This window comes from Oryctolagus cuniculus, chromosome 3 (genome assembly GCF_964237555.1).
Source record: "Oryctolagus cuniculus chromosome 3, mOryCun1.1, whole genome shotgun sequence".
Taxonomy (NCBI): Eukaryota; Metazoa; Chordata; class Mammalia; order Lagomorpha; family Leporidae; genus Oryctolagus; species Oryctolagus cuniculus.
The window spans coordinates 137,499,287-137,505,252 of NC_091434.1; the positions used below are offsets into that span (position 1 = coordinate 137,499,287).

Here is a 5,966-nt window from a genome sequence, read left to right on the forward strand (position 1 = left end):
AATACTATCCATAAGATCTGAGAACAGTGGGGTAACTACAAGAAGTGTAAGACAAGACTCATAGGAATAGCAGGAGAGAAAGAGAGGAACAGAGGAATATTTGTAACAATAATGAGTTAGAATTTCCCCCAAATTAACATGAGACCAAAAACACAGATTCAGGAAGCTCAAAGAACATTGAACGGGGTAAGTGCCAGCAAAGGTAAATTTAGTCATAGCATTTCTCAAGCACAGAAAATCAAAAGCAAAGGAAATCCTGAAGGAAGTCAGAGGGAAAAATGACCTTACTTATACAGAAGCAAAGATAAAACTACACTCGGCTTATCCTCAGGAACCACATAACCAAGAAAAGAGTCAAGTAAAATATTTCCAAAGTTTTGGGAGAAAAAAGTTCACCAGCCCTGAATTCTGTAACTTGTAAAATTATCCTTCGGAGGTGCAGGAAAAATGAGAACTTTCTTAGACAAAGGCTAAAGGAATTTGTTGATGGTATTCCTATCTTGCAAGAAACGTTAAAAGAAGTCCTTCTGAAAGAAAGAAAATAATGTAGGTCAGACTCCTCCTGAAAGAAGGAAAGGGAAGGGGAGGAAAGAGAGGGGAAGGAAAATGGGGAAAAGAAGGAACGGGACGGGGCCAGTGCTGTGGTATAGAGGGTGAAGCCGCGCCTGTAGTGCAGGAATCCCACAAAGGCGCCAGTTCTCGGCTCCGGCTGCTGCCGCCATTTGGGGAATGAACCAGTGGATGGAAGACTCTCTCTCTCTCTCTTTCTCTCTCTCTCTCTGCCTCTGCCTCTCTGTAATTCTTGACTTTCAAGTAAATAAATAAATATTTTTAAAAAAAGAAAACAAAACATTTTTCAGGATCAATAAGAAGGCAAAATGAAACCTTCTTTCTCAGTCTAACAGATTACAGTTTGTTCAAAACAACAATAGCTACAATGTCTACAATGTCTTAGATTATGTGTGACTACATATTTAGTTATATGTATGTATATAAATGTACTTCAAAAAGTTTGTGGAAAATAAATGGAATTAAAAGATAAGTTTGTGTTAGTGTATTTTTTTAAATCCATGCCTATTTGCTTATTTATAAATGAAGTGGGTGACAGCAATGATACAAAGGATGAAGGGGGAATTAGGGTTATGTTGTCATAATAAGGTATTGGCACTCCCTGTGAATTGTTATTTGAAAGGGGACTTGGTTTAGTTGTAAATGTATATTGTCCATTCTAAGTAGCCACTAAAGCACAAGAAAGTATAACTGATGTGCTAAGAAAGCAGAGAAAATGGCTCATATAAGATGCACAATTAAAATAACAAAAGAGAGAAGAAAGAAAGACAAAAATAGGAAACAAAGCATAGAGCAGTAAATACAAAAACAGTAACAAACTTAGTAGATACTAATCCAGCTGTATCAGCAATCGCTTGGAATGTCAGCAGTCTGAAAGTGTCAGAGTGGATCAAACAGCAAGAACCAACTATGTGGTTGTCTACAAGAAAACCAGTTTAAATACAGAGACACATATAGATTAAAAGATGAACTGAGAAATATGTGCTATGCTAACACTAATCAAAAGAAGGCAGGAATTGCCATATTCTTTTCAGAGAGCTGCCTTTCAAATAAGTAAATAAATACAAACCAATATCTTTTATGATCATAGATGCAGAAATCCTCAACAAAATACTAGTCAACTGAATCCAAAAATGTATATAAAGAACACCACAACTAAATGAGATTTACCCCAGGTGCATAAGACGTTTGAAAAATCAATTAAAGTAATCCATCACATCAGCAGACTAATAGGTAAAATCACATGATAAAATCAGCAGATGTAGAGAAAGTATTTGACAAAATTCACACACATTCTTGTTAAAAACTCTCAGTAAAATAGCAAAAAAGACTACTTAAATTTGTAAAAGAATATTTATAAAAGCCTTCATCTTGTATCATAATTGTGAGAGACTAATGCTTTCCTACATAAGTCCAAGAGCAAAGCAAGTATATCGCCTCTCACCACTGTGTTTCTTTTTCTTTTTTTTTTTTTTTAAAGATTTATATATTTATTTGAAAGACTTACAGAGAGGCAGAGGCAGAGAGAGAGAGGGGCAGGGAGTCTGCTCCCCAGATGGCTGCAATGGCTGGAGCTGCGCTGATCCGAAGGCAAGAGCCAGGAGCTTCTTCCAGGTCACCCCCATGGGTTCAGGGGCCCAAGGATTTGGGCCATCTTCTACTGCTTTCCCAGGCCATAGCAGAGAGCTGGATTGGAAGAGGAGCAGCCAGGAATCGAACCACTGCCCAGCTACACCACAGCGCCAGCCCCTCACCACTGCATTTCAACATTGTACTGAAAATACCAGCTAATGAAAGAAGAGGTGATAAAAAAGTCTGTAGTTTAGAAAGGAGAAACTCCGGCCGGCGCCGCGGCTCACTAGGCTAATCCTCCACCTAGTGGCGCCGGCACACCAGGTTCTAGTCCCGGTCGGGGTGCCGGATTCTGTCCCTGTTGCCCCTCTTCCAGGCCAGCTCTCTGCTGTGGCCAGGGAGTACAGTGGAGGATGGCTCAAGTCCTTGGGCCCTGCACCCCATGGGAGACCAGGATAAGTACCTGGCTCCTGCCATTGGAGTGGCCGGCGGCGGCAGCCATTGGAGGGTGAACCAATGGCAAAGGAAGACCTTTCTCTCTGTCTCTCTCTCTCTCACTGTCCACTCTGCCTATCAAAAAATAAAAAAAAAAGGAGAAACTTTTTTTTTTTGTTCACAGATGACATCTACATAGAAAATCTGAAGGAAACCACAAGATTTTCTGAATTAATGATTACAGAAATGTTGCCGAATACAAGATTCAGATACAAAAATCAGTTGCTATATATCAGCAATAACATTTGAGAACTTAAAAGCACCTTTTACATTAGTACCCTCAAAATGAAATACTTAGATACAAATATAACAAAATACGTGCATTACTTATATGAGGAAAACGACAAATTCTGATGGAAGAAATCAAAGAAGAACTAAATAAATGGAGAAAGATTCCATGTTGATGAAAGACTAATATTGCCAAGATGTTAGTTCTTTCCAACTTGATCCCAATCAAAATGTGATAAAGTTATTTTCTGAGACTTATTCTAAAGTTTATATGGGGAGGCAAAAGATCCAGAATAGCCAACACAATATTAAAGAACTTCAAGGATTAGTATAAAGCTATGGTAACCAAGACAGTGAAAGAATACAAGGACGGAGGAAAGGAACAGAAGATAAGGCCCAGAAACAGGCCAACACAAATATGGTCAACTCCTTCTCTTGCCAGGCATCCTCACGAGAGTAACATCATCATCAAACCCCACGTGGCAACCCATGACGCACTGTCGTGATGCCCAGAGAAGACGGGGCGACCCGAAAGTCCAGCTACTTCCTTCAGATCATCCAGCTTCTGGGTAATTATCCAAAATGCTTCATTGTGGGAGCAGACAATGCGGGCTCCAAGCAGATGTGTCAGATCCACATGTTGCTCTACGGAAAGGCTGTAGCGCTGATAGGCAAGAACACCATGATGTGCAAGGCCATCCAGGGGCATCTGGAAAACAATCCAGCCCTGGAGAAGCTCCTGCCTCCTGCTTTGTGTTCACCAAGGAGGACCTCTCTGAGATCAGGGATATGCTGCTGACCAATAAGGTGACAGCTGCTGCCTGTGCTGGTGCCACTGCCCCTTGTGAGGTCATAGTCAGCTGAGAACACTGGTCTTGGGCCTGAGAAGACCTTCTTTTGCCAGGCTTTGGGCGTCACCACTAAAATCTCCATGGGCACCATTGAAATCCCGAGTGATGTGCAGCTAATAGACTGGAGACAAAGCGGGAGCCAGTGAAGCCACATTGCTGAACACGTTGAACATCTTCTCCTTTGAGCTGATCATCCAGCAGGTGTTTGATAATGGCAGCATCTACAACCCTGAAGTGCTGGACATCACCGAGGAAACCCTGCACCGGCACTTCCTGGAGGGTGTACACAACATTGCCAGTGTTTGCAGATTGGTTATCCGACTGTTGCATCTGTCCCCCATTCTATCATCAGTGGGTACAAGTGGGTCCTGACTGTGTGGAGACTGGGTACACCTTCCCACTTGTTTAAAAGGTCAAGGCCTTCTGGCTGATTCTTCTGCATTTGTGGGCTGCTGCCACTACTGCTGCTGCTGAAGGTTGAGGCCAAGGAAGAGTTGGAAGAATTGGGTGAGGATAGGGGATTTGGCCTCTGATTAATCACCAAAAATCAGCCAACGCAGCCAGCTTTATCTGCAGAACAAGGAAATAAAGGCTTACTTCTCTTAAAAAATATGGCCAACTGGACTTTGACAAAGAAGCAAAGGCAAAACAGTGGAGTAAAGTTTTTCAACAAATGGTGCTGGAGCAACTGGACATCCACAGGTAGAAAAATGAATGTTCACACAAACCTCAAACTCTTTACAAAAATTAATTTTACAGGCCTAAATGTGAAATGCAAAACTATAAAACTCCTAGAAGATAGCAAAGGTCTAGATGACTTTGGATTGAGTGATGACATTTTATTTTAAAAATTTGTTTATTTGAGAGGCGGAGAGACAGAGAGCTCTCCTCTGCTGATTTACTCTCCAGATGCCTGCAACAGTTAGGGCTGGACCAAACTGAAGCTGGGAGCCAACAGCGCATTCCACAGTGATCCAATAGCTCCAGCCATCTGCTACCTCTGAGAATGTGTGTTAGCAGGAAACTGGAATTGAGAGTGGAGCAGGTATGGGGGGCTGGTATACCAATCTACAGAACTGATTGCTAGGCCAACTGTTCACCCCCCAGTGATGAGTTTTAGACACCACACCAAAGGGCGTGATTCATGAAAGGAAGAATAAACTGGACTTTATTAAAATGAAAAATTTCTGCCCTGCAAAAGATGCCATCCACAGGATGGCCACAGACTGGGAGAAAATGTTTGCAAAAGACACATCTGTTAAGATACTGTGATTCAAATAATTGCAAGAGTCTTTAAAACTCAACAGTTAAAATAATTAAAAATGAAGCAAAGAGCTTAATAGGGAGGGAAGGAAGGAGGGAGGAAGGGAAGTATCATTACATTCTTAGAATTGTACCTACAAGCTACATTAAATATGTCTACATTAATATGAACAGTTTTAAAAAATTTTGTAAAGAACTTAACAGACATCTCATCAAAGAATGTATACAAAGAGCAAATAAGTGTACACAAAGAGAATCCACGTGAGAAAATTGAACTGAGATCCCACTACAGCCTATCAGAATGGCCCAAATCCAGAACACTGAGAACACCAAATGCTGAGGAGGATGTGGAACGCTCGCTTACTGCTGATGGAAATGTAAAATTGTGCAGCTATTTCGCAAGACAGTTTGGTGGTGTCAAAAGTAACCTTACTCTTACTGTACTTGTGAACAATCATATTCCTTGGTCTTTATCCCAAGGAGTTGAAAATGTGTCCATTCCAAAAATCTGCCTAAAATTGTTCACAGCAACTTTATTCACAATTTCCAAAATGTGGATGTATCCAAGATGTGCTTCAGTGGGTGCTTGGCTAAATAAGAGATAGTGTGTTGCTGTGGGTTCATTCTGAGAGAAGTGCCGTGGGAGCAAGAGGCATGGAGTCATGACACAGAAACTGGGAGTCAGGTGAAAATGAGCCAGAGGTGAGCAGCTTGCAGACTTGTTTATTTCAGTTGGTGTATCAGTTTATATAGCCGAGGCAGCCAATCCGGTCAAGGGGCGGTTCATGCCATAACCAATCACTGCCTGTTGCTAGGCAGGTTCCTTTGCCAGGTGGGTTCCGAAGCCATTTCTTGAGTAACTGATGCTGGCTGGCCAGTGCCAGCTTGGCACAGCCTTCTCATTCCACCACAGCAGTGGAATATTATTTAGCACTAAAAAGTACTATCAAGCCATGAAAATGTATTTCCAAATTCAAAATACTAACT

General features: G+C 41.5%; 1 pseudogene; it reads left to right on the forward strand.

The window, feature by feature from the left end:
- Positions 1-2,797: 2,797 nt before the first annotated feature.
- Positions 2,798-4,197, forward strand: LOC138848881 (large ribosomal subunit protein uL10 pseudogene; annotated as a pseudogene).
- Positions 4,198-5,966: the final 1,769 nt, after the last annotated feature.